The sequence below is a fragment of the Cricetulus griseus genome, chromosome 3, assembly GCF_003668045.3.
Source record: "Cricetulus griseus strain 17A/GY chromosome 3, alternate assembly CriGri-PICRH-1.0, whole genome shotgun sequence".
Taxonomy (NCBI): Eukaryota; Metazoa; Chordata; class Mammalia; order Rodentia; family Cricetidae; genus Cricetulus; species Cricetulus griseus.
In genome coordinates, this window is record NC_048596.1 from 122,549,005 (window position 1) to 122,560,025 (window position 11,021).

Genomic DNA, 11,021 nt, shown 5'->3' on the forward strand with positions numbered 1-11,021 from the left:
GGAAGTCACTGGAGAAATCTCCCAAGTCTCCATTTTTAATGAGATAAATGCTAAATTCATAGGCTGAAACCCTAACTTCCATAGTGGCTATGTTATGAAATGGAGCCCCTAAAGGAAGAAGTAAAGTTAATTCCAATCACAAAGCAAGGACCCTGAACCAAGAGGATAAGTGTTCTAAGAAGTGACACTTCAGAGTTCTTGCTTTCAATGGGCATTCACTGAGAAGAGGCCATGTGAGGACAAGACAGGAGATGACTTGGAATCCAGCCCTTAATCCAAACTGAATTTGTAGTCACCCGATCATGTACTTCCAGCCTTGAAAATGTGAGGAAAGACATTCCTGCTGTTTATATCCAGGCTTGAGTGTTCTGTGACAGCAGCCTGAACCTATTAATGCAGCCTATTGTCTACATCAATACTCAGGGAGTGTCCAGCATTCCCACAGAGACACTCTGATCTGTAGTAGGCCCTTAATTCATTTTCCTCTGCTTCCTGGCCGGCTTCTGCCATCTTCCTGGAGTGGCCTCCAATTAAACAGCCTGTACTCAAATGCCTACATACTCAGTTTTGCTTCTGGAGAGGATAAACTAGAGAATGTAACCACTAAGGTCAACAGACACTGTGACCTCCGTGGGGCCGTCATTGAAGGCAACCTATGCAAATGGAATGTATTAGGGGAGAAGAGACACTTGATAGGGCTCCTGTGCTGATACGTCAGGCATACCTCAGATTCTTTTCACCCGAAAACAATGATACATGCCTTTCTTTCCCCTTTAGTGCAAAAGAATTGCATAAAATTAACTTCCCTTGACACAGAACCACTCAGCCCGAGCCCAGGGTGCACAATAATTGTCATGATGCATTGTATGACAGGTAAGCAAGTGTCCTTGAGGCCCTCTCAAGCTCAGAGATCACAGGAATTTTATGTCAAGTTTACACTCCATTAATATAAGGTGCTATAACCTTATGAAGAAAGACACTCCTAGGCTTATAGGGGCCTGGTGACTGAAGGTGGCAGTTCCAAAATGAAATAATATCGGAGTCCTCAAGAGGAGTATTATAGAAAAGAATAGAATCTATCTCCATGTAGAGTCGTGCCCTTGTAAATCCAGCCGGGCAGGTCAATCACTTGACCAAGGGATTATCCTTCAGGAAGGCGGGTCTACCTTAAGATATGCTAAAAGAGGTAGGAGGAATAATTAATCATTTAGTGAGATCATGTATATTTCTTCCACAATTCCTGACAGCCTGTAGGAGCTGGCACAAGATTTGACTGGTTCTGCCCTCTCTTTCAAGTCCTGACTCAAAAAGATGTTAACTATTCCTTTTACTTTTCTTCTTACTTTTCTTTCATGTGCTGGTCAGTGCCTAAGGATGTTACTTTGGGGTTGCTTACTCTGTCTCTAAAGTTGTCTCCTGAAGGGGACTCCCACACAGTGGGAGAATATGCACAAATCATACCCAAACACCTGTTTTCACAGTGATCATTTATTAAGTGGAGAAGAAAAGTTAAAGTGGCTGCTTTCTGACTCTGGCAAAAAAATAGCAGCAAATGATCTTGTAGGTGTAATTTTCAGAGGATGAAAAGGGAAGGTCTGGGTTAGAATGGGTGAGGATGTGGTGGTAAAGGAGCCAGGACACAAGGGAGTAGGGGAAGGGACAAGGGAAAGTGGGCAGGGATATTTGTCCTGGAGGGGCAAAGGACTGCCTCTGGATAGAGGGGAGACAGATGAGGCACATAGGAAAATGGTGGTTTATATAGGTAAAGTGGTTTCTTCACCTTCTTCTATACCTATTATTATTAGGTTTCATCTTTTCATGGTGTGAGGAAGGGTGAGGAGGACATGAGGGAGCAGGAAGGTTGAATTGGGGGAAGAATAGAGGAGATCAAGATAAGAGATACCACAATAGAGGGAGTCATTATAGGTTTAAAGAGAAATCAGGCACTCGGGAAATGTCTGGAGATATACAAAGATGACACCAACTAACAATCTAAGCAGCAGTGGGGAGGCTACCTTAAATGCCCTCCCCTGATAATGAGATTGATGACTAACTTATATGCATCCTATAGCTTTTATGCAGCAGTTGATGGAAGTTCTATGGAAGCAGACAGCTAAACACTGAACTAAACTGGAATCCAGTTGCAGAGAAGGAGGACTGATGAGCAAAGGGGTCCAGACCAGGCTGGTGAAACCCACAGAAACAGCTGACCTGAACAAGGGGGAGCTCTTAGTCTCTAGACTGATAGCTGGGAAACCAGCATGGGACTGATTCAGACACCCTGAAAGTGGGTGTCAGTGAGGAGGCCTCAGAAATCTATGGGGCCCCTTGTAGTAGATCAGTACTTATCCCCAGCATAGGAATGGACTTTGGGAGCCCATCCCACATAGAGGGATACTCCCTGAGCCTAGACACATGGGGGTAGGCCTAGGCCCTATCCCAAAGTATATGACAGACTCTGAAGACCCCCTATGGAAGGTCTCACCTTCCCTGGAGAGTAGAAAGGGTATGGGATAGGTAGGGTGTTAGTTGGGGGGTACAGGGGAGGAGGAATGGGAGAGGGAACTGGGATTGACATGTAAAACAATCTTGTTTCTAATTCAAATTTTAAAAATTGGAGGAAAAAAAATAAGGTAATGGGGGAAACCCTGTGTTAGGATGAGGTGTTTAATTTGAATTGGGCATGTTAATTAGGTGAACCAAAAGGGAATTCTGATTGCTGGACTTTGTAAGTCAGCCTCAGGAGGAGGAAGTGGCCAAATAAGGGGACAGACCTTGATAGCTAGCTTTAGAAGTGTAATCTAGCAGGTTTTTAGCAAGGCAGAAGGAATGAGGAGAAAGGCAAGGCCTGCCAGAGTCATGTGTTCAAGTGGGCTAGTGCCCTTTCATCTCCTGTGCATACTAGCTGATCTTTAGCAGAATGGTTTTCTACTTCTTCATCTCCATCTTCCTCCTCCAAAGAGCTGCCAAGAATTGTGTTTGTCTACCCATGGGGGTTTTCTTTTAAACTTAAACAAAATTGTCCTCAAACTTCTATTTTAGCCAGTTCTTAAGTTATCTTATTGATACCTAGATCTCCAGGAGGGCATAGTGATTTCCTCTGTAATACATGACAATTCTGTCAATACCCTGAAATTTCTGATGACAGGAGGCATCCCAATCACTGCTTCAAAGACATGGTCTCATAGCATCCCAGTGTCCTACTGCCATGGCTCTGGCTGTAATACCTTGAGTCTCACCACATTGTTAATATAGTCATAGTCAAGCAAGGTTTGTGTTACTTCACAGCGTATGTGATCTACCAACTATTTGGTAGGGAGACTGAAAGAAGGTGGTTTTTGTCCTCATCATATAAGAAGCCTGGCCTAGTTTCCCTGGCCATGTTTCTCCAGAGCATCTAAAATGCCATCAATCACTTCAGTCAGTCTCTAGAAACACATGGTACCCATAATTCTCATTTAAATGATTCATCAATTAAAAATATTGGAGATGAAATAAATTTGCTACTGAAAAATCCATTTATATGATTCCCCATCCATAAAATTAAATCCCATAAACTTTAGGCTTAACTAGGCTTTGAATAAATTTGCTAGCCTCCTGCTCCCATTACAAGGGGAGCCTTGTGTTCAGATGCCTCATTTCTAGTCATATTTTGTTCTTGAAAGAGCCGGGATTTTATTTTCATTTTAGGTCTATAAGTTTAAAAAATTGCTTAAATTCTTTAAATAGCAATTTTCTCACCTATATGTTGGTGGTAAAAATCAATAATTCTATAGGGACTGTTGTAAGAATTAATAGGAAAATGAATATAACGTATTTGCCAAAATGTTTATTCAATGGGCAAAGGAAATTGTGGTCAACTCCGCTGAGTTAAATTCCCAGGACTCATGTGGCTGAAGGAGACAACTGACTCCTGAAAGTTGCCCTCTGTTTTCCACACATACACACCTACTCACACATGTCTGTGCATGCTCTCACACAAACACACTCATTAATAAGTTAATAAAGTAATATGTTAAAAATTATATCATGATTGACACTCAGTTATTTTTTTGTCCTTTGCTCATTTGGCATGTACTTGATGTTGCTGCAACAGAATACTGGGCACTGGGTCATTGGTTAAGAGTCTTGCTTTCACAGTTTTGGAGGTGTAAGAGTCTGAGAATCGATGATGAGAGACCCCGACTCAAATAGTATGCAAACACAAAGAACTTATTCTGCAGGAATAGCCAGCACGCAGAAGTCGATCATCAACACAAAAATGGTGATAAACGACCAGGGACAAAGACACACAAGCCCTTTAAACAAGGAACCCGGGGGATTCTAAGCATGGTGAGATAATCTTTGTTCTAATTGGTCAGTCAAGGAGCAGTTACAAGGAACACATGTAGATTGGACGGGGCTAGTAACAGTTCCACCCATTTCGGGCTTTTTAGTCATATATCATTAGTAACAGCTATATCCTGTAACTTTGCCGCCCCCCACCCCGCCGCCTTATAAGGCTAGATTTGAAACTGTTTAGCTGATTGGCTAAACTTGGCTGGAGTACTTCATGGACCCAGGCTTAGGCTATTTTCAACAATGGAGTTGCTCTGTGTCTAAGATGAAGTCACATTTGAGGCCCTTCAGGGGCTGAGTTCACAATGGAGTAGTCCCATCTATATAGCCTCTGTTGAGGGCCCCCTGGGCTTCATTACAACATGAAAGAGAAGAGGTAATATAAATATATAAATGTCACATGCAGATGTGAGGCTGGTAGTCCGGTCTAATCTGATCCCACAAGACCTACAATTCTATCAATCAATACTGGTCCGTTCATAAGAGTGATGCCTCCATGATCAGATTACCTCCTTCTAAGTCCCACTTTTGGGCATTTCCATCATATCCCAACACTGGGAATTGATGTTACAGCACATTTTCCATTGAGGGACACACAAAACACATCCAAACTACAACAATTATACTATATTCCTGTACTTAGGTAATTCCCTAAATGTTGAATGTTGATCAGAGATAAAGACTGAAATTCTAATTATCATTTCCTTGGGATCCCTTGAAGCTGGGCATAGATACCACATCCACTGTTGTGTGACAGACCTTTCCTAAGGAGTTGCAACACACACATCTACTCTCCCTGGAAGACAGACCAAAGTACAAATACCCTCGATGTCCAACTTGGTGAACCAATGAGTTTCATTGTGGTTACTAAGAATGATATGGATGAAGGGTTATTTACATGAGCAAAAATGACTTAAAGACAGGGCATCACAAAAGGTCTCCCTAGCATGAGTGACAGCTCACAGAAACAAAATCTGCAGCACAGTGCAGAGCTTGCAGCACTCAACAGGTTGAAGAGTGTTCTTTCCAGGTCAACCAGTTGGTCAAAACCTCTTGGAGATAGTTTTACTACTCTCTGCTTCTTCTGGGCATCTGGGCTTCTCTGAGAGTCTTCTTGGCATCTTGGCTGCCATAAGAGTGACTCTCAGGGTCTTTATTGTTTACTCTTTGAGGGAGGGGCCCAGTGAATCGAGTTGTTTACTTTCTGTCCGAAAGAGTTTCCCTGCATGCAGGGTAGAATGTTTGAATTACAGAGGAAACTGCTGTATAACACCTACATTTAACCAACCAGATGTAATTACCCTATGTTTGACACTTCTGATGCATCTGCTCAGAATCTGGCCAGAGAGACTGTATGCCAGAGGTAGGTCACAGAAAGGAAAGAAGATATAGAGGAAGGGAGGGAGGGAAGGAGAGAGGGAGAGAGGGAGGGAGGGAGGGAGGGAGGAAGGGAGGGAGGGAGGAAGGAAGGAAGGAGTGTGGGGGAAGACATGGCTTGTTTGAGCAGCAACAGCAGCAGTATCTGGTACCCAGTGTACAGGGTAAGCTGCCCAGTTCCCATAGGAACAGTTATACCACATCATTTGAGCTATGGCTCTGCCAATGTAACCTTTAGCCCACTTTGTAAAACTTTATTTCCTAATCTTCCTATGAGTAACTCTGTCCCTATTGTATTACACTGCCATCTAGATACATGTGATCTGCATGACTTAGATGCCCTTTCTGTAGACACACCTAAAATTTATTATAGCTTTAACTCTGGGGTTTAACAAAGATTGAAAATATGGGTTAAAGGAGATGCACAATTCATCACGAAGTAATGTACTCAAGCACAAAGTTTCACAACCAAACTGGCAAGCATGAACTCTATACTAAGAGGTTTCTGGTTGTGTATTCTGAAATGAGAGGACTTCATCTGGACCCTTTTTGCCATTCATCATTCTGTGCTAAGGTCTCAGCTCATCTGCTTTTGTATCCCTTGCCAGTTCATAGACCAACTGGTATGTTTTCCATGTAGTGAGGGTGGGTCAGAAACTGCTGTTCTTTATCATTTTTAATTAATTTTTTGAGAGAAGAGGAGAACACCATCATGCAAGTGTGGGGATCAAAAGGCAATTTCCAGAAGTTGGTTCTTTGCTTCTACTGTGCAGGTCCTGGAAATTGAATTCAGGTAGACAGGCTTGGCAGCAGAGCCATCTCACTAGCTTAAATCTATCACTTTTTATAGTAGAGCTAATTCATTCATTGTTAAACTTCATGAGCAGCTGTCTTTAATCACTCAAAACTCTTAACTTAAACCACAGTCAGTTATATCTCCACTGCAATGACTTCTGTACAACTATTCACCTTTGACTACATGCTAAATTCACTGTCTCTGAAATGCAAGATCTTGCTAATGAAAGTTACTAAAGAATGCCAGCATAAGTCTGGCTGACTCAGTCGGGTGCCATATTGCTGGTGGCTCCAAAAAGTAAAATATCAGAAGCTACCATGTAATGCAATTTTATGCATTTGGTTCTATTTTTCCACTCTCTCCTCAACTTCAAATTTGTTTCAGTTTAAAATGGATTCCTTAAGAGGCATGCATGCTCCTGGGAGGTATGCATGCTTATAGGAAGATGAACGGACACAGACAGACAGACAGGCAGGCAGGCACATGTGTGGACACACACACACACACACACACACACACACACACACACACACACACACACACACACACACACAGGCTATTCAGTTCAAACACATATTGTCGCTTCCACATTAAAGATGTATTGTAGGGAGACTGAAGCAAGAAGATTGCCATAAGCTTGATGCCCTCTTGAATCATATAATGAGTTCTAGGCTAGCCTGGGACACAGAATGAGACCCTGTCTCAAATATATATTGTAAAGTAGTATAGAATAATGTGAAGAGAATGTTATGGTTTGAGTAAGAAATATTCACTGTAGGGTCATGGGTTAAATGCTTATTCCCTCACCAGCTATTTTTGACACATTCTTGAAACCCTTGAAGGTGGGGGCTTTTTGGAAGAAGTAGTCACTGAAGATCAAGGCTTTGAAGGTTGTACTTGGTCCCCAGTCCCTTCTTCACTCTGTGTCCTATCTGCCATGAGATGACAGCATCTGCCTCAAAATTTTCCTGTTTCTAGGATGCTCTGCTCTGCCATGCCCAGAATCAGTGGAGCTCAGGACCAGGACTGAAATGTCTGAGCACAAATAATCCTTTCTCCCTGAAATACTTCTCTCATACATTAGGTTCCAGTGACAGAACAACAGCAAAAACAAAAAACAAAACAAAACAAACAATGGGACTGGAGACATGGCACAGTAACTAAGAGCACTAGCTGTTCTTCCAAAGGACCATGCTCAATCCCATGGTGGCTAGCAAGGGTCTGTTTGTACGTCCTTAAAGGAAAACTGATTTTCTCCACTGGCCTCTACAGGACTGTGAGTGGTGCAGAGAACTTGACTATGCAAAACACTAACACACATCAAATAAAAATAAATCTTAAAATCAAACAGGGTACAGAACTAAATAGAGAATTCTCAACAGAGGAATCTAAAATGACTGAAAGACACTTAAGGAAGTGCTCAACATCCTTAGCCATCAAGGAAATGCAAATCAAAACAATTCTGGGATACCATCATATCTCTGTCAGAAGGGCTAAAATCAAAAACACCAATGACAGTTTATGCTGGAGAGGATGTGGAGAAAGGGGAACACTCCTCCACTGCTGGTGGGAGTGCCAACTTGTACAGCCACTTTGGAAATCAGTATGGTGACTCCTCAAGAAAATGGCAATAGGTCTACCACAAGATCCAGCAATTCCACTCTTAGGCATATACCCCAAAGAAGCACATTCATACAACAAGGACATCTGTTCAATGATGTTCATAGCAGCACTATTTGTAATAGCCAGAAACTGGAAGCAGCCTAGATGCCCCTCAACTGAAGAATAGAGAAAATGTGGTACATTTACAAAATGGAGTACTACTCAGCAGAAAAAAACAATGGAATCTTGAAATTCACAGGCAAATGGATAGAACTAGAAGAAACCATTCTGAGTGAGGCAACACAGTCACAAAAAAGCAAACATGGCATGTACTCACTCATATATGGATTTTAGACATAGAGCAAAGGATTATCAGCCTACAATCCACACCTCCAGAGAAACTAGAAAACAAGGAGTACCCTAAGAGAGACATACATGGTCCCCTGGAGAAGGGGAAAGGGACAAGATCTCCTGAGCTAATTGGGAACATGGGGGAGGGAGAGGGAGTTAGGAGAAAGAGAAGGGGAGAAGAGGAGGGGGAGGAGGACATGAGGGAGCAGGTGATTGAGTCAGGAGATGAATAGAGGAGAGCAAGAACAGAGACACATCAGCAGAGCCATTATAGGTTTAAAGAGAAATCAGGCACTAGGGAAATGTCCAGAGATCTACAAGGATGACCCCAACTAACAATCTAATCAACAGTGGAGAGGGGTTACCTTAAATGCCCTTCCCCTATAATGAGATTGATGACTACCTTATATGCCATCCTAGAGCCTTCATCCAGTAGCTGATGGAAGTAGAAGCAGAGACCCACCGCTAAGCACTGAGCTGAACTCCTGGAATCCAGGTATAGAGAGGAAGGAGTGATAAGCAAAGGGGTCACGACCATGCTGAGGAAATCCCCAGAAACAGCTGATCTGAAAAAGGGGAGCTCATGGTCCCCAGACTAAAAACTAGCAAATCAGCATAGGACTGAACCAGGCCCCCTGAATGTGGGTGTCAGCTGGGAGGCCAGGGCAGTTATGGTGTCTCTGATAGTGGGACAGTATGTATCCATAGTGTATGAATGGACTTTGGGGGCCTATTCCCTATAGAGGGATGGATACTCTCTCAGCCTAGACACATGGGGTAGGGCTTAGGCCCTGCCCCAATGATGTGACAGAATTTTAAAATCCCCCATGGAAGGCTTTACCCTCTCTGTGGAAGCAGAGGGGGGATGGGATGAGGTGTTGGTGGGGGATATGGGAGGATGGGAAGGAGAAGGAAACTGGGATTGATATGCAAAATAAGATTGTTTCTAATTTAAATTTCAAAAAAATTAGAGAAAAAATCAAACCCAAGCAAACAAACAAAACCCTAACAGATAGGGTACTGGAATTTTTTTTTTTTTCCATGTTTTTCACCAAACTCTCACTGGCCTCTCAATTTACAATGTCAGATTAACCTACTCTATTTCTTCCATTCAGAATGTTGTCCTGTATCTTAAATGGCTCCCCTGGAACCTTGTTGCCCTCCTTAAAGAGGGAGGCATACTTGAGATGTTCAGAATACAGGTTTTAAAAGCAAAGTGAACCTGCAGATTGCTGCCTGCAATACTTCTTATTTTTAAAATGTTGTCTTTAGTTTGCATGTATCTTTGATACAGCATCGCCTTAGGCTGGCCTAGAACTCACGTCACAGTCTAGGCTGGCCTCAGACTCATTATCTTCCTTCCTTGGGCCCAGAATACTTGAATTGCAGGTATGTAAGATCACATGCAAAATTAGCCTCTATTTGGAAGTAACTATTGATAAATTAAAATGGGACTTCAAAACTGACTGCTGCAAAAGAGCTATTTGGTTATAATCAGGACCCAGTAGGGATGGAATATCTCAGGTTTGGGAACCTGGAATCTTAGCTGAAAATATTCATTGCATGTGCTAACATAAATTCTGGCCCTGGAATTATTTTAAGACACATTTGCTCTCATGTCTGGTGGCTGATGTCACCTGGGGCAGTTGCCTCGAGTTCTTATACAAGGCTTCACTATGTGGCTTGGCTCCTTCACATTGTGGCTGCTCCCAGGAAGTCAAATTGACTATTCATAGACACTGGGTTAATGCTTCAGTAACCAGGCAGGAGGTACATCCCTGTCCTCTTCTGCTCAGGCCTTGGGAGTCATTATTTCAGCAGTATTTCATTAGTTACCCATGACTCACAAGCTATGGGAATAATTGTCAGCAAACTCATACATTAGATTTTTACAACAACCAAAAGGTCTTTTCTTGCTGTTCTAGCTTTGAACTGTTTCTGGCACAGGCCAGCTACAAAAGGACTCAGGATATAGCCCCTGTAGGCACTGCAGGTTTGCCTATGAGTCTCTTCCCCAGGCTTGGCCTTCAGATCTTTCCCACAGCTACCTTGCATCTTCTTTGGCCACTAGAGGTGTGTATGAATTTCTGTGAGTCTAAACTCTTGACTGTCACCTCCCTTCCCACCCTGAACAGCCCCTCGGATCCAGGTACAATAGTCTCAAGTGCAGCTCTGATCTCATGGGTTCCTCTTATTCTGAGGTGTCTCAGGCTCTCCCTGGAAAGGAGTAAGACTCTGGCTGTGAAATGTAAGAAAGACACAAGAGTCAAAGCTTCCAGAAATTTCTGAATGTATCATTTACATAGATTTAGTGAATCTTTTTTTTTTTTTGCCACGAAAAGCAATTTCTAGCCTTTAGATTATATTTGGCTAAATGTTTCCATTTTTGGTAGTAAAGTATAAAATTAATGAAAACCATAAAAGAGAACTCAGAGGTCACATGAGGCAGCCAACTATCACAAACTTGTAAATCAAAACCTAATTATTCCTTCAAATAATTGCTTTCACTTTGAAAGCCATATCTATAGAGCAGCCAATCAGTTCTAAATAACAGGCT